The 18,781-nt window shown below is 44.1% G+C and overlaps 1 protein-coding gene across 3 annotated transcripts in view; it reads left to right on the forward strand.

The window, feature by feature from the left end:
- Nucleotides 1-18,781, forward strand: part of LOC128703610 (calbindin-32) — a 474,209-nt gene that overhangs the window by 13,463 nt on the left and 441,965 nt on the right. The gene's annotated exons all lie outside the window — the stretch shown is intronic.

An 18,781-nucleotide genomic window follows, 5' to 3' on the forward strand; every position in this document is an offset into this window, starting at 1 on the left:
AATTTGTAATACATTTCGATTTAATCAATTTTAATTTGATTATAATTCGTATGTATACTAGAATAGATTATAAAACGCAATATATACACACATTACAAGAGTTAACAGCAGTGAAGTACACACTACTCAGTCTCTATCTTAATTACATCACAGATTCCACTCAAAAGTAATTATTATATTCACAGAAAGTCTTAAAAAATAATGGGTCACCCTTCACTTGAAGGTATTTCAGTAAAATTTATGATCATTGTTGCATTAGGATGCCGAGCCGTTTTATAAATACGTTTATAAGTTACGTACAGTAGATATTAGTGCACAAAATATACGGTTTTATTGGGTTTAGTGAGTTAAAGATTTTTGGGGTTTTGGAATAGTCTTCATGAGTTTCTTCACTCTTGAATTTTAAAAATAACATTGCAGAGAGTATTCTCTTTCAGTTAACATTTCGCCTTGCTGAGCTTTATCCAATCCCAAGATTTCCACGTCTAATATTAAATCCACCACCGAACCCTGGCCTTCTTGATCCAGTGTAAAATCCACTACTGAACCTAGCCTTTCAGATCCAGTGTCAAATCCAACACTGAGCCATGTGAGGCAAAATGTTACGTGAAATATAATCCACTCTCAATACAGTGTTTCTGTTTCGCATTGTCGTCAGCACTTTGTGCTCTACTCTACTATAACATGTTTACAGTTGGGCGTTTGCGGACACGCACGCAACAAAAGACATTAGAAGAGCGGTATTACTTAAGTCAGAGCTTGGGAGGTTGTAAATTTTTTGGGGTGGAAAATTTATCTCGTATGGTAGTGTCTTTTTTCAGAAATTTAATGCCGTATATATCATGGTAGATCTGTTCCAAGTCTTGTGGTTCCTCTGCTGTGAGCTCTGGCTCAACTGGTATTGAAACTTCTGCTCTAATATCATTTTTGGAAGCAATAGAAATATCTTTTATTGGCGCAGCATTTATAATGTTTTCAGGGACATCAAATGGGGTTTTAGGCCCACCTGCAACTTGCACTAAAGAAAGCTCAGGTGGGCCTAACTCAAAAAACGGAAATACAACGCTGTCTGGGTTGATGTAATTCTTTGACCCTTTTCGTTGACCGGTAATTGACACCGAACTGGAAGAGGCGGAGCTCACAAAGTCTGCAGCTGCTTCACTCTTTAGTCCTCCCGCAGTGGAAGAAAATGAGGATCCTACTTCATTACTTGGTGAGAAACCAGGGGGCGCACCTGACCCAAAGCTAGAGTCTATGGAAAAATCATTCGGAAATGGTGGACCCTGTAAAGGAACGTCAGACGCGGCTAATGTGCCTGTTGTAAAACCTACATCGGCAGATACTGAACTGTCCATACGAAGTCCAGAACCACCACCGAAACCAGGTAATGGTACTCCAGTTGATCCGCCAGAGAATCCAGAACCACTCGACTTACTATCATCAATTCCTTGACTAACTGCTGATCCACTTGCTGGGGAGCCAAAATCTAACCCTATACCACTTCCGAAGCTTGGAGTGGATACTGCATCTCCAGCGCCACCTACACCAGACGTAGACCCTTCTATACCTCCAAAGTTAAACCCTGAGCTTCCTGCATCGGCACTGGACCCAGACAAAGACACTCCGATTTCACTGCCCAATCCAGGACTTACTGCTCCAGTACCCAAATCTCCGGTGCTGAATTCTGAAAATCCTGCTCCGGTACTGAATCCAGGACTTCCTGCACCCGAAGCAGTTGCCGAAATTCCAGGTCCTCCAAATCCAGGCAACGCAACTCCAACTTCACCAAATCCTGCGCTTCCTTTTTCAGTACCTAATCTTGAGCTTCCTGTTCCACTAACGAATCCATTGCGGAATCCTGGACTTCCTTTTCCTGCGTCAAATCCTGAACTTCCAGAAGCTGAAGCAGTCGCTGAGGTTCCAAATCCGAATCCTGGGGTGGATGCTCCAAATTCACTACCAATACCAGAACCTGTTCCACTGCTGAATCCAGGACTTTCTGCTCCACTATCGAGTCCTATACCTACTGCGCCAGAACCGAATTCTAAATTTCCAGTACCAAATCCTGGACTTCCTGCTCCAGAACCAGTCCCAGAAGTTCCTGTTCCCCCAAATCCAGGCAGAGCTACTCCTACCTCACCAAATCCCGAGGTTCCTGTTCCACTACCGAATCCTGAACTTCCTATACCCGAATCGGTTACTGAGGCTCCAAATTCAGATCCTGGCCCAGAACTTTCTGCTCCAGTATCGAGTCCTATGCCAAGTGCACCAGTGCCGAATCCTAAATCTCCAGTACCAGATCCTGCAGTTCCTACACTCGAATCAGTCCCTGAAATTCCAGCTCCACCAAAACCAGGCAATGAAACTCCTACTTCAGCAAATCCTGGACTTCCTGCTCCGGTACCGGCTCCTGGACTTCCTCCAATATCAAATCCTGGACTACCTGATCCAGTACTGAGTCCAATACCTACTGCATCAGTACTGAATCCTGAATCTCCGGTACCAAATCCTGGAATTCCTGTTCCAGTGTCGAGTCCAGTACCTGTCGCACCAGTACTGAAATCAGGACTTCCTGTACTAGCTCCGAATCCTAAATCTCCAGTACTAAATCCTGGACTTCCTGCTGCGGAGTCCGTTCCTGAGGTTCCGGCTACACCAAAGCCAGGTAGAGGCACTCCAACTTCACCAAATCCTGGACTTCCTGCCCCAGTACTAACTCCAGGACTTACTGCTCCAGTGTCAAGTCCTATGCCTAATGCACCGGTGCCGAATTGTGAATCAACAGTGCCAAACCCTGGACTTCCTGCTCCAGTATCAGTCCCTGAAGTTCCAGCTCCACCAAAGCCAGGTAGAGACACTCCTACTTCACCAAATACTGGACTTCCTGCTCCAGTACTAACTCCAGGACTTACTGCTCCAGTGTCAAGTCCTATGCCTAATGCACCGGTGCCGAATTGTGAATCAACAGTGCCAAACCCTGGACTTCCTGCTCCAGTATCAGTCCCTGAAGTTCCAGCTCCACCAAAGCCAGGTAGAGACACTCCTACTTCACCAAATACTGGACTTCCTGCTCCAGTACTAACTCCAGGACTTCCTGTTCCAGTGTCGAGTCCTGTGCCAATTGCTCCAGTGCCAAATCCTGAATCAGCAGTGCCAAATCCTGGACTGCCTGCACCTGCATCAAAGCCTGGACTTCCAGCTCCAGAATCAGCGCCTGTAGTTACTGCTCCTACTCCAAATCCAGGCAAAGGCACTCCAAATTCAGGGCTTGCAGGTCTTGTACCGAATCCTGGACTTCCAGCTCCAGTAGTAACACCTGAATCTACTGCACCAGTACCAAATCCTGAATCCCCAGTACCAAACCCTGGAGTTCCTGTTCCAGCTTCAAACCCCGGACTTCCTGCTCCAGTATCGAGTCCAATACCTACTGCACCAGTACTGAAATCTGGACTTCCTCTACTAATTTCGGATCCTAAATCTCCAGTACTTAATCCTGGACTTCCTGCTGCGGAGTCCGTTCCTAAGGTTCCGGCTTCTCCAAAGCCGGGTAAAGGCACTCCACCAAATCCTGGACTTCCTACTCCAGTACTAACTCCAGGGCTTCCTGCTCCAGCACTGATTCCAGGACTGCCTTCTCCAGTGTCAAGTCCTATGCCTACTGCGCCAGTGCCGAATTGAGGATCAACAGTGCCAAATCCTGGACTGCCTGCTCCTGTATCAAAGCCTGGACTTCCTACTCCGGTATCAGTTCCTGAAGTTCCAGCTCCACCAAAGCCAGGTAGAGACACTCCTACTTCACCAAATCCAGGAATTCCTGCTCCAGTACTAACTCCATGACTTCCTGCTCCAGTGCTAACTCCAGGACTTCCTGCTCCAGTGTCGAGTCCTATGCCTACTGCACCAGTGCCGAATCCTGAATCAGCAGTGCCAAATCCTGGACTGCCTGCTCCTGCATCAAAGCCTGGACTTCCTGCTCCAGAATCAGCTCCTGTAGCTCCTGTTCCTACTCCAAATCCAGGCAAAGGCACTCCAAATTCAGGGCTTGCTGTTCCAGTACCGAATCCTGGACTTCCAGCTCCAGTACTAACTCCTGAATCTACTGCACCAGTACCAAATCCAGAATCCACAGTACCAAATCCTGGACTTCCAGTTTCAGCATCAAATCCTAAACTTCCTGTTCCAGAATCAGTCGGAGAAGTTCCAGCTCCAAAGCCAGACAGAGGTACTCCTACTTCACCAAATCCAGGAATTCCTGCTCCAGTACTAACTCCAGGACTTCCTGCTCCAGTGTCGAGTCCTATGTCTACTGCACCAGTGCCGAATCCTGAATCAACAGTGCCAAATCCTGGACTGCCTGTTCCTGCATCAAAGCCTGGACTTCCTGCTCCAGAATCAGCTCCTGTAGCTCCTGTTCCTACTCCAAATCCAGGCAAAGGCACTCCAAATTCAGGGCTTGCTGTTCCAGTACCGAATCCTGGACTTCCAGCTCCGGTACTCACTCCTGAATCTACTGTACCAGCACCAAATCCTGAATCCACAGCGCCTGGGCTTCCTGTTCCACCATCAGATCCAAAACTTCCTGTTCCAGAATCAGCTCCAGCTCCACCAAAGCCAGGTAGAGGTGCTCCTATACTGCCAAATCCAGGACTTCCTGCTCCAGTACTGATTCCTGAATCCAAGGTGTCAAATCCTGGACTTCCCGCTCCAATATCAAATCCTGGTGCTCCTGTTCCAGAGTCAGTCCCCGTGGTTCCAGTTCCTGCTCCAAATCCAGGTAAAGGTACTCCAAATTCAGGGCTTGCTGTTCCAGTACCTAACCCTGGACTTCCAGCTCCGACGTCAAATCCTGTAGCCGCTGCTCCAGTTTCAAACCCTGGACTTCCTGCTCCAGTATCAAATCCTGGAGCTACTGCTACAGAATCAGTCCCCGTGGTTCCAGTCCCTGCTCCAAATCCAGGCAAAGGTATTCCAAATTCAGGGCTTGCTGTTCCAGTACCTAACCCTGGACTTCCAGCTCCGATATCAAATCCTGGACTTCCTGTTCCAGAATCAAAGCCTGGAGTTCCTGCTCCAAAATCAGCCCCTGTGATTCCAGTTCCTGCTCCAAAATCAGCCCCCGTGGTTCCAGTTCCTGCTCCAAATCCAGGCAAAGGTACTCCAAATTCAGGGCTTGCTGTTCCAGTACTTAACCCTGGACTTCCAGCTCCGACATCAAATCCTGGACTTGCTGCTCCAGTATCAAAACCTGGACTTGCTGCTCCAAAATCAGCCCCCGTGGTTCCAGTACTGACTCCTGAATCCACAGTACCAAATCCTGGACTTCCTGTTTCAGTATCAAATCCTGGAACTCCTGCTCCAGAATCAGCCCCCGTGGTTCCAGTTCCTGCACCAAATCCAGGCAAAGGTACTCCAAATTCAGGGCTTGCTGTTCCAGTACCTAACCCTGGACTTCCAGCTCCGACATCAAACCCTGTAGCCGCTGCTCCACTATCAAAGCCTGGAGTTACTGCTCCAAAATCAGCCCCCGTAGTTTCAGTTCCTGCTCCAAATCCAGGCAAAGGTACTCCAAATTCAGGGCTTGCTGTTCCAGTACCTAACCCTGGACTTCCAGCTCCGACATCAAACCCTGTAGCCGCTGCTCCAGTATCAAAGCCAGGACTTGCTGCTCCACTATCAAAGCCTGGAGTTACTGCTCCAAAATCAGCCCCCATGGTTCCAGTTCCTGCTCCAAATCCAGGCAAAGGTACTCCAAATTCAGGGCTTGCTGTTCCAGTCCCTAACCCAGGACTTCCAGCTCCGACATCAAAACCTGTAGCCGCTGCTCCAGTATCAAAGCCTGGACTTGCTGCTCCACTATCAAAGCCTGGAGTTACTGCTCCAGAATCAGCCCCAGTGGTTCCAGTTCCTGCTTCAAATCCAGGCAAAGGTACTCCAAATTCAGGGCTTGCTGTTCCAGTACCTACCCCAGGACTTCCAGCTCCGACATCAAATCCTGTAGCCGCTGCTCCAGTATCAAAGCCAGGACTTGCTGTTCCACTATCAAAGCCTGGAGTTACTGCTCCAAAATCAGCCCCCATGGTTCCAGTTCCTGCTCCAAATCCAGGCAAAGGTACTCCAAATTCAGGGCTTGCTGTTCCAGTACCTAACCCAGGACTTCCAGCTCCGACATCAAAACCTGTAGCCGCTGCTCCAGTATCAAAGCCTGGACTTGCTGTTCCAGTATCAAAGCCTGGAGTTCCTGCTCCGAAATCAGCCCCCGTGGTTCCAGGCAGAGGTACTCCAAATTCAGGGCTTGCTGTTCCAGTACCTAACTCTGGACTTCCAGCGCCTACATCAAGCCCTGGACTTCCTACTCCAGTGCCTAATCCTGGACTTTCTACTCCAGAACCAACTCCAGTTTCAGCTTCAGTTCCAAACCCAGGAAGAGGAACTCCAAAATCAGCGAACCCAGGGCTTCCCACTCCAGTACTAAGCTCTGGAGTTACGGTTTGTTGACACTCCGCTGGAAGAAGAGATGGGTGTGTCTTTCCAGCGAGTTGGCACTGATCCGCTAAGGTTGGGTCTTCGGGTGTTGCACCAAGAGTTCCAACATCACTAGGTCCTGCTGGACTTGGGAGGCCAACACCAGTTCCTCCTCCATCCAAAATTACGACTCGCTCACCATCATCAAAAAAAGCCGGTGTAGATGGTCCAACGGGCTGAGCACCACCAGTTTCTAGACTTGGCAGCGGGACGCCCACGCTAATTGGACTACTGCCCGTTGTCGTAGTCGCAGGCCCTGATATCGAGACACTGGAAGGTGGGCCTTGGAAGGATGTATCTCCGGCTCCTTGGCCAACTTGATCGAATCCAGGAAGAGGAATGCCTCCTCCAGCAGGTGTCAGGAATCTGTCATCATCATCATCATCATCGGTAGTAATGAAGACACTCTGTATTCCCGTAGGTCCTCCACCAGCCTGGTCAGTTTGATCGAACCCAGGAAGAGGTATTCCAACACTGCCACTAGAACCATCGTAACCAGGAGATCCAGGTCCTGCTGAGCTGTCAACTCCAAATCCAGGAAGCGGGACTCCTACTGGGCCCATTTGTACACCAGTGGATGTTTCTAATCCAGGATCTTCAATACCAGGAAGAGGCACACCTACGAATTCACTTCCAGGGCCAGCAGGTGCCCCTATTGTATACTGAGTATCATCGTGTCCCGGAGAAACTGTCCCGCCACTTGTGATCACTTGATGAACCTTGAAATGTTGTTCCTTCAGCTTCTTTACGTCGCCGTCATCTTCCGGAAAAATATTTTTAGAGTTTAGTACTCTATAGCCACCTTCATCAGCAACATATTCAACATTGATTTCGCGACCATTTGGAGCAGTCCATCCAAATTTTCCTTCCATAGTTCCATCTTTTTTCACAGCTTGTTGTTGATATTGATCATCGAGGGTGTAGCCCCATCGGACGGTACCTTGGCCATCGATGAAGTTATAGCGGTTAGACAGAATATTGTCGTGTAGTACTATACGCTCTTCATCGCTGCCCTCACGCCTCAGGCTTACGAAATTTGAGCCAACTAAGAGCCTTAGGTCGTCATCGTCGTCTCCATCAAGATCCTCATTTGAATAATCCACGGTATATATATATGGATTGTTAAATGTTGCGAGCATCTGCTTTGGATGTACATTAGTCCTGGTAGCAAGCGGAGCCGTAGGTGGTATGAAGAGCTTCTGAGGATGAGTTGGGGCACTTCCTTCTGGGTAATATCTCCTACCTAGGCTCATGTAAGGTACGTTATCGTCGTATTCAAAGGAATCATTAATATTATCATCATCATCATCATCATCCTTAAACACGAGAAACTGAGAGGAAAATCCTGCTTGGGAACCGGGGGAACTTCTTGCTCTTGGCAAGACGGAGCTACCAATAGAGAACTCTACATTCTTGTCTACCAGTGTGTGGTGATTGTGGCTACGGCTATGAGTGGCTGCATGGGTGTGTGTTGCACTGCTCCCGCTCCCAGGAACCGCACTGAGAGATGGCAAACTAACACCCACATTAGGATTATGACCAGGAGCAGAAATAGAAAACTGTGTACCAGTCGGGTGGCTCAGTCTGTACCCTTCCTTACTGTTGTTGTCAGGTTCTTCTGCGCTCTCAGGCTTCACGAAAAATTGTTGTCCCTGGAAGCCTCTGCCACCACCAGTGCTGTAGCTGACTGAGTAGTTTGGGCTGACAATCCTTTCTCTGCTGGTAGTATCTTCTCTGCTGAGGTCTGCAGGTGCACCTTGAGACACCCGTAGGAGGCAGCAGAGCAGCAGAACACTAGGATACAGCAGGAGCGGCCGCCCGCTCCGCCACCGTCCCATCTTGAACGAATTCTGTGGAAAAAAAATAAGTTAGTATAAACATAATAACACTATTTTTTGAACTTAGGTCCATATAATATACAAAGATACATAGTGAAAATACATTTCTGCAAGGATGTAAGTTCTGATACACGGTAATGCTGAACAAATTTTAATTGAACACGTGAGCAGCTACATACGCATGCGTGTGTGGCAGAACTACTGGATTACAAAAGTTGGATGCAAATTTTATTAAAAGAAAATGGAGTTATCTCCTTTTATGAGATAGAACTGATAACATTACATTCCCCAGATTTACGGATTTACTGCATATCTAAATTACCATCATATACCTAAATCAGCTACTGCATATTCCATGGGTTATTAATTTTTATTCATTATTCTATGGGTACATTCATTACCATTACAGCATCAAGAATTTAACAAAGAATAACATGCAACACGGTGACTCCAGCACTGATATCTACGCTAATCCACGTGTGGCATCTCATAGACTATACGTAGGAGGAAATATGTACGAGCCTACAGTAACGCATCAATGAACATAGTTATGCTTGCAAAAGGGACGATACACTCAATGGCTGCATCGCAACACTCACAAGCATCTCAGGAAGTTCTCCAGAAGATAAAAAATGTCAAGGAATCAGACCTGAATCGTTAACTCGTGTGTGTAAATAAGACACCAGGGTCTTCATCAATTCATATCAGTTGATGAGGTCCCTGGGGAACGAAACGTCTTCACAATAAATGATGCTTGGAATCTGCTCTCTCAACGCTAATACCATCGCTCAAAACACAACCAACTTTCGTTATCTGGAAAATACTGACCGAAACCATTCTAGTGGAAGACTGCCATAACCTAAACCCCACTCACAAGTTGATCAGTAAGACACATATACGACATCTGAGTAAATTGCTCAAACGTTTCGCCTGCTCAACCGGCTACTTCAGTCGAGTACAGGAGAATACAGCGTTGATGGCAGTAGAAGTACTTTGAGGTGATCAGTCAACCTTGGTCGGTGGTCAGTCCCTCTAGCTAAATCATTGGCATTGCTATATTCACCTATATTCGACTGAGGAAGCCTGTTGTGAAGGCGAAACATTTCGGCAATTAGGATACTCAAGTGTTGAACATGTACATGTTTTATTCATCAGCTTCTCGTAATTGTGTTCAATCAGTAATTTAATAATCGGCCCACAGCCCATTTTGTACCAGACTCCGAGCACTGTATGTATATATTCTGTATTTCCTGGTCTCTGTATTGGGTTCATAAAATCCTTGGTTGTTGAAACGTGTCCTCCCATAAGTGTTCTATTGCCACATGCCTCAGTTGCATACAGATTCAGGCAGGGTCGGATCTGCTATGAAATTAATGAAGCTTAAGCTTCAGACCCCCTAATCCCAGAGGTGCCCCAGAAACGACTGTATACCACATTGCTTAAAAAAACTGTGTATACTGTATGAGAAGGGACCCCCATAACAGTTCAAGCTTCAGGACTAAAAATGTAAGCCCGCCACTGGATTCAGGGAGCAGAGTAACAGAGACAGGGAATAAAATATGATACCGAGCATAAAATAGCAACGGGTTAAGGACACACTGTTCAACCTCCGTTTTTTTTTTTCTAGCTCTGATAATTGTAATTTTTCTACACAAAAGGAAAATAATTTGCCCTTGTGTTGCGTCAGGCGAGTTTCTGAGGTTGTCTTGACATGTATAACTGTTGAATTCAGCGGATCATAAAAAATATATTTACATAGTAAATATTGATTCCCAAGTATCAGGTTGTCCTACCACTACTTCCTTCACTGTTGTATTCTATTATCTTCCACTGGAGATAAACAAGTGGATAGGCATTTCCTAAGTAATTAGATAAGTAGTTAATTAAGGAGGATGTTAAGCAAACAGGGAAATAAACAGCTAAACACTTTGGCAAATAGGTAAAAAAGTTCGGTAACCCGCATGTAGGCAAACAATTAGAGATAAGCAAGTGGATAGTTACGAGTTGTTAAATAACCAGCCATGGTAAACCAGAATATGTGAAGCTTAGGATATAAACAATACAAGACGGTCCAGTACGAGGGTGGGGACCCAAGAAGGACTAATACAGGCCGGTGCAGGTGCGTTGTGGGCCCAGAATGTGGCTGGGGACCCATGGTGGACCAGTCAGTGTCGATGCAGGCCCACTGTGGGTCCAGCACGAGGCTGAGGACCTATGGTGGACCAGTCAGTGTCGATGCAGGCCCACTGTGGGTCCAGCGCGAGGCTGAGGGACCCATGGTGGACCAATCAGTGTCGATGCAGGCCCACTGTGGGACCAGCACGAGGCTGAGGACCCATGGTGGACCAGTCAGTGTCGATGCAGGCCCACTGTGGGTTCAGCACGAGGCTGAGGGACCCATGGTGGACCAGTCAGTGTCGATGCAGGCTCACTGTGGGTCCAACACGAAGCTGAGGACCCATGGTGGACCAATCAGTATCAATGAAGGCCCACTGTGGGTCCAGCACGAGGCTGAGGACCCATGGTGGACCAGTCAGTGCCGGTGCAGGCCCACTGTGGGTCCAACACGAGGCTGAGGACCCATGGTGGACCAGTCAGTGTCGGTGCAGGCCCACTGTGGGTCCAGCACGAGGCTGAGGACCCAAGGTGAACCAGTCAAGGTGTACCGTTGTGCTAACCTCCCCTCCCTTCCTCTGCTCTCCTTACCTCACTCATCCCACGATGCTACTAACCTCAGTAACTACAAAAAAAAAAAAAACTTAAACCGATTTCGGAATACTCCCCTAAAAAAATCTTCAAGAAATCGATAATCAATCCAACCTCCCTAAAAACAATATTTAAAATTATCACGTGTCTGCTAGCAAAATTTTTATTTAATAAAAAAGAATATCAGGAAGACAAATACAATTTTTCTTAAAAAACAAGTCTGAGATGACCTTGAACCAGATATTTGTAAAGTTCACCAGGAGGGAGCCACCTGGTGTCCGCTGCAGGAAATAATAACGCATTTTCCCTGGTCGTGGATAGAAACGGCAATTAATAAATTTTACGTTATATCCGACGCTGTTAATAAGGGAAGTCATATATTGTATCAGTTGATTAATGAGTTTTCTGTTAAACGAGGTTCCTTGTTTTACATAAATAATCCGCACATAGAAACGAATGACGACGTTTCGGTCAGACTTGGACCATTAAGTAGTCAAATCGGACCGAAGCGTCGTTATAAATTTGTTCCTCCTATGAGCAGGTTGTGTTCTGTTCCAGTCATGGTATTGTGCCTTTATGTTCTTTAAGTAAACCTTTGTAGCGTCGATTACAATGATCGACGCTACGAACACTTATCAAGGCTGGGGACAGATCATCTCGTATTTACCTTCTCACTGCTTCTGATGTCTCCAGTATTTAAATCACCTATATATATTCAGCTGAGAAAATCCCGCCGAGCAGACGAAACGTTTCAACAATTAGGTTACCCAGTTATCGTACATGTATCTTACTCGACCAAAATCAACGTCGTGACAATTTCATGTTCTCCACCTGTCCTTTTTTTCATTAAGGTCGACATTGTGCTCTCGTATCAAATTTCTCGCTGTCATCCTCTCTTCATGAGCTTTATAACAGTGTTGTCAACACTAGGAGTTGTGGCATATAATGGCTATCTTACTATAAATGGTCTACAGTGACAGGTTTATGTGAGACTTAAGTATCTTTACTGCCGACAACAGAGATATCTAACTGCTGGATATGTCTTATCACGGAGTGGCTGCCCGCCGTGGCAGGTCGTTGTGATACTTCAGAAAGGTTATGGGTTCTTGGGCTGATCTTTTGAGGGATTCCGCTAGTTACCTTCGGCCACTTATACTTCCTCTTTCATCATTTGTCGTCCTTCTTTCAGGTACTTCCTTGAGTCCCTGAAGCACTCTTCCTGTCACCCTGGTACTTCCTTCACATCATTAAGCAATCGTTCATCTTGTAAAGTTCTAGCAGCCTAGAAAATGTTATCAGCCTACCACTTTGGGTAGGCAGACCCCAGATCCTGGGCCACTCGACCAATAATTAACCTGTTTATCCGTATTAACATTTAAATTCATGAACAGATTTTTCATAATTTCTCCTCTAGTTTGTTTCACATTTATACTACAGTAATGTGAACTTATCTTGGTGTTCAGCATGCATGTGTCTTCCCTTCTTCTGGTCGAACTTGTTTATGGATGCAATGATTACATCTCCTCTCCTATACAGATACTTGTGGGTTTAGCGCTTAGTTTTGATTGTAATAATAATATATTTCCAGAAACAAAAGGCTAATTTTCATTAGTTATTTGTCGTGATTTTTGTCCTCCATTTCGAGCCTGGGGGGCGAATCTCTGACCCCTCGATGCTGCAGCATCGAGGTTCATTAATAACCTATTAATCACCAGTCATGAATGCTTGAATTCCTAAAGTAGGGACTAAAATAATCTCTTAGTATATGTACACTGAGAGACACATACACCTCACGATCGGTCTTAGTATATGTACACTGAGACACACATACACTTCACGATCGGTCTCAGTATATGTACACTGAGACACACACACCTCACGATCGGTCTTACATATCTGGTGAATAGGACTTTGGAAGTCTTTGATCAGATTTCTGAAAGCCAGTCTTGCCTTTGCTAGTCTGTTATATGCTGCTGATGTTTGCCCTAAGCTACTGTTAATTTTGTTATGTGTTCTTCACGCAGCTTCTACTCTACATCCGGCTGCCTCGCCCTTGTATCAACTTTCAGAAATTTTTACTCGTCCCTGAGTTGAACTCTAGTAACTGCTGTTTCTCTCTCTCTCTCTGTCTCTCTCTCTCTCTCTCTCTCTCTCTCTCTCTCTCTCTCTCTCTCTCCCTGTTGTCTATATGTCAAGCTCTGGTTGCCTCAGATTTCTACATTTGTATTTCCTTATTATGATTTTTAAAGTGAATAATTTGTCCTTATTAACTACTGTATTTAAAAAAATTCTATCATAAGTAACCAGTTTCAGTAATGTTTATATAATTATCAACCAGATTATTACAGTAACAATTTCCTAATGTAATTATCGTCAACTTGATCAATCTCAGCAGTTCTATAATACTGACTTTTATAAAATTCAGGTTACTGATTAAATATCACGTGGCCGCACCCATGACTCATGACCCTTGACCTGAGGTCAAGGGTCATGGTGTTACGTCATGAGCTTATTCAGACGCTGTGTGTGTGTGTGTGTGTGTGTGTGTGTGTGTGTGTGTGTGTGTGTGTGTGTAGTTACCCACTTTTAATTATATATTTGTAGCTACAGGAACAGAACTATGTCCGCTGTGTCCCATTTTCAATAATTTTTTATCACATATTTTTTTTTTCAAATTTCCATTGATTGTAGACTTACTGTTTAAATTTATTCCAAAGGTGCCATCTGGGAAGAAAAAAAAATCTTCAGTTTGGCTCCACTTTTTCCTCACTATACAACTGTTACAGAGACTAAGAAATCTTCCTCAATCTTTCACGTAGTTTTTTAAGCTAGTGGTTATCATATTTTCCTTTTCTTCCTATGAGCCAACGTGGGCATCTGGTGTTAACCTTCCATCATGAAATACCGACAAGTTGATAATACTTGTGCAGCTTATCATATCTCATTTTTTTTCACCTCTGGTAGCCAATTTTTTCGTAACTCTGCTCTGAACTTTTTCTAGTTATCCCGCATGTTGTAGGTGTGGTCAGTTCACAACTGCTGCAACTTTCAATTTTGCTGTAACATATGTTGTAAATACATATATTTATAACATGTCTCCATCCATATCAAGTAAATATAGTTTGCCAGTGTAGCATCTAAAATTTCTAGTGTAACATAAAAAATTTACCAGTGTATGGTGTATATTGGCGAGTGTAGCATGTAAGTTTGTCAGTGTAGCATGTAAGTTTGTCAGTGTAACATGTAAGTTTGTCAGTGTAGCATGTAAGTTTGTCAGTGTAACATGTAAGTTTGTCAGTGTAGCATGTAAGTTTGTCAGTGTAGCATGTAAGTTTGTCAGTGTAGCATGTAAGTTTGTCAGTGTAGCATGTAAGTTTGTCAGTGTACCATGTAAGTTTGTCAGTGTAGCATGTAAGTTTGTCAGTGTAGCATGTAAGTTTGTCAGTGTAGCATGTAAGTTTGTCAGTGTAGCATGTAAGTTTGTCAGTGTAGCATGTAAGTTTGTCAGTGTAGCATGTAAGTTTGTCAGTGTATCATGTAAGTTTGTCAGTGTAGCATGTAAGTTTGTCAGTGTAGCATGTAAGTTTGTCAGTGTAGCATGTAAGTTTGTCAGTGTAGCATGTAAGTTTGCCAGTGTAGCATGTAAGTTTGTCAGTGTAGCATGTAAGTTTGCCAGTGTAGCATGTAAGTTTGCCAGTGTAGCATGTAAGTTTGTCAGTGTAGCATGTAAGTTTGTCAGTGTAGCATGTAAGTTTGCCAGTGTAGCATGTAAGTTTGCCAGTGTAGCATGTAAGTTTGTCAGTGTAGCATGTAAGTTTGTCAGTGTAGCATGTAAGTTTGTCAGTGTAGCATGTAAGTTTGTCAGTGTAGCATGTAAGTTTGCCAGTGTAGCATGTAAGTTTGCCAGTGTAGCATGTAAGTTTGTCAGTGTAGCATGTAAGTTTGTCAGTGTAACATGTAAGTTTGTCAGTGTTGCATACAAGTTTGTCAGTGCTGCATACAAGTTTGCCAGTGTTGCATACAAGTTTGCCAGTGTAGCATACAAGTTTGTCAGTGTAGCATGTAAGTTTGCCAGTGTTGCATACAAGTTTGCCAGTGTAGCATACAAGTTTGCCAGTGTAGCATACAAGTTTGCCAGTGTAGCATACAAGTTTGCCAGTGTTGCATACAAGTTTGCCAGTGTTGCATACAAGTTTGCCAGTGTAGCATACTAGTTTGCCAGTGTTGCATATAAGTTTGCCAGTGTAGCATGCTAGTTTGCCAGTGTAGCATACAAGTTTGCCAGTGTTGCATACAAGTTTGCCAGTGTAGCATACTAGTTTGCCAGTGTTGCATACAAGTTTGCCAGTGTAGCATACAAGTTTGCCAGTGTAGCATACTAGTTTGCCAGTGTAGCATACAAGTTTGCAAGTGTTCCATAGAAGTTTGCAAGTGTTGCATACAAGTTTGCCAGTGTAGCATACTAGTTTGCCAGTGTTGCATACAAGTTTGCCAGTGTAGCATACAAGTTTGCCAGTGTAGCATACAAGTTTGCCAGTGTAGCATACAAGTTTGCCAGTGTAGCATACAAGTTTGCAAGTGTTCCATAGAAGTTTGCAAGTGTTGCATACAAGTTTGCCAGTGTAGCATACAAGTTTGCCAGTGTAGCATACTAGTTTGCCAGTGTAGCATACTAGTTTGCCAGTGTAGCATACTAGTTTGCCAGTGTAGCATACAAGTTTGCCAGTGTAGCATACAAGTTTGCCAGTGTAGCATACAAGTTTGCCAGTGTTGCATACAAGTTTGCCAGTGTAGCATACAAGTTTGCCAGTGTAGCATACTAGTTTGCCAGTGTTGCATACAAGTTTGCCAGTGTTGCATACAAGTTTGCCAGTGTAGCATACAAGTTTGCCAGTGTAGCATACAAGTTTGCCAGTGTAGCATACAAGTTTGCCAGTGTAGCATACAAGTTTGCCAGTGTTGCATACAAGTTTGCCAGTGTAGCATACAAGTTTGCCAGTGTTGCATACAAGTTTGCCAGTGTAGCATACAAGTTTGCCAGTGTAGCATACAAGTTTGCCAGTGTAGCATACAAGTTTGCCAGTGTAGCATACAAGTTTGCCAGTGTAGCATACAAGTTTGCCAGTGTTGCATACAAGTTTGTCAGTGTAACGTCTAAGTTACAATATTTTCGTTAATAACAACTCGTATGACCCTCTTTGTAACTCTTCAGTATCTTGTTACACAGCCTATATTTTTTCACGTTGCTCAATTTCACTCAAACTTCCCGGCACTTCTTCTGTACCAGGAAAGTGACGGACAGCGATATCTGAAATCTGCAGTTATTCAAGTCAGAAATAAAATCACAAAGAAAAGAGTAATGTACATTTTGGTAAAAAAAAAAGTAATACTGAAAACCCAATTTTTAAACAACAGAAACCACAGATTAACAGAATTTGACCCCGAAACGCTGGGAATTTAGCTACTTTTTCACTATGGTTATTTTGTGTGTGTGTTTATATATATATATATATATATATATATATATATATATGTATATATATATATATATATGTATATGTATATGTATATATGTATATATGTATATATATATGTATATATGTATATATGTATATATATATATGTAGGAGTGAGGAAGAGCCAGTTGTGAGTGTGGGGGAAGTTCGTGAGGCAGTAGGTAAAATGAAAGGGGGTAAGGCAGCCGGGATTGATGGGATAAAGATAGAAATGTTAAAAGCAGGTGGGGATATAGTTTTGGAGTGGTTGGTGCAATTATTTAATAAATGTATGGAAGAGGGTAAGGTACCTAGGGATTGGCAGAGAGCATGCATAGTTCCTTTGTATAAAGGCAAAGGGGATAAAAGAGAGTGCAAAAATTATAGGGGGATAAGTCTGTTGAGTGTACCTGGTAAAGTGTATGGTAGAGTTATAATTGAAAGAATTAAGAGTAAGACGGAGAATAGGATAGCAGATGAACAAGGAGGCTTTAGGAAAGGTAGGGGGTGTGTGGACCAGGTGTTTACAGTGAAACATATAAGTGAACAGTATTTAGATAAGGCTAAAGAGGTCTTTGTGGCATTTATGGATTTGGAAAAGGCGTATGACAGGGTGGATAGGGGGGCAATGTGGCAGATGTTGCAAGTGTATGGTGTAGGAGGTAGGTTACTGAAAGCAGTGAAGAGTTTTTACGAGGATAGTGAGGCTCAAGTTAGAGTATGTAGGAAAGAGGGAAATTTTTTCCCAGTAAAAGTAGGCCTTAGACAAGGATGTGTGATGTCACCGTGGTTGTTTAATATATTTATAGATGGGGTTGTAAGAGAAGTAAATGCGAGGGTTTTGGCAAGAGGCGTGGAGTTAAAAGATAAAGAATCACACACAAAGTGGGAGTTGTCACAGCTGCTCTTTGCTGATGACACTGTGCTCTTGGGAGATTCTGAAGAGAAGTTGCAGAGATTGGTGGATGAATTTGGTAGGGTGTGCAAAAGAAGAAAATTAAAGGTGAATACAGGAAAGAGTAAGGTTATGAGGATAACAAAAAGATTAGGTGATGAAAGATTGAATATCAGATTGGAGGGAGAGAGTATGGAGGAGGTGAACGTATTCAGATATTTGGGAGTGGACGTGTCAGCGGATGGGTCTATGAAAGATGAGGTGAATCATAGAATTGATGAGGGAAAAAGAGTGAGTGGTGCACTTAGGAGTCTGTGGAAACAAAGAACTTTGTCCTTGGAGGCAAAGAGGGGAATGTATGAGAGTATAGTTTTACCAACGCTCTTATATGGGTGTGAAGCGTGGGTGATGAATGTTGCAGCGAGGAGAAGGCTGGAGGCAGTGGAGATGTCATGTCTGAGGGCAATGTGTGGTGTGAATATAATGCAGAGAATTCGTAGTTTGGAAGTTAGGAGGAGGTGCGGGATTACCAAAACTGTTGTCCAGAGGGCTGAGGAAGGGTTGTTGAGGTGGTTCGGACATGTAGAGAGAATGGAGCGAAACAGAATGACTTCAAGAGTGTATCAGTCTGTAGTGGAAGGAAGGCGGGGTAGGGGTCGGCCTAGGAAGGGTTGGAGGGAGGGGGTAAAGGAGGTTTTGTGTGCGAGGGGCTTGGACTTCCAGCAGGCATGCGTGAGCGTGTTTGATAGGAGTGAATGGAGACAAATGGTTTTTAATACTTGACGTGCTGTTGGAGTGTGAGCAAAGTAACATTTATGAAGGGATTCAGGGAAACCGGCAGGCCGGACTTGAGTCCTGGAGATGGGAAGTACAGTGCCTGCACTCTGAAGGAGGGGTGTTAATGTTGCAGTTTAAAAACTGTAGTGTAAAGCACCCTTCTGGCAAGACAGTGATGGAGTGAATGATGGTGAAAGTTTTTCTTTTTCGGGCCACCCTGCCTTGGTGGGAATCGGCCGGTGTGATAATAAAAAAATATATATATATATATATATATATATATATATATATATATATATATATATATATATATATATATATCGAAGCTTTGTATTTTTGTGGAACCTGATAAAGCCTTTTTGTAGGTGAAACTTAGCAGTAATAAAAGGCTAACAAGGTTTAAAGCCTATCGACTACACGAGGGTCATTAAGGCTGAATGTAACCTGTTACCCGACAGTCAGTAATACTTTAATACTTAAATAAGAATTAAAGTTAATTATGTATACACAGAGACGTTAACCTTGCATGATATATATTTTATGTAATA

The sequence above is a fragment of the Cherax quadricarinatus genome, chromosome 76 (assembly GCF_038502225.1).
Source record: "Cherax quadricarinatus isolate ZL_2023a chromosome 76, ASM3850222v1, whole genome shotgun sequence".
In the NCBI taxonomy this organism is placed as follows: Eukaryota; Metazoa; Arthropoda; class Malacostraca; order Decapoda; family Parastacidae; genus Cherax; species Cherax quadricarinatus.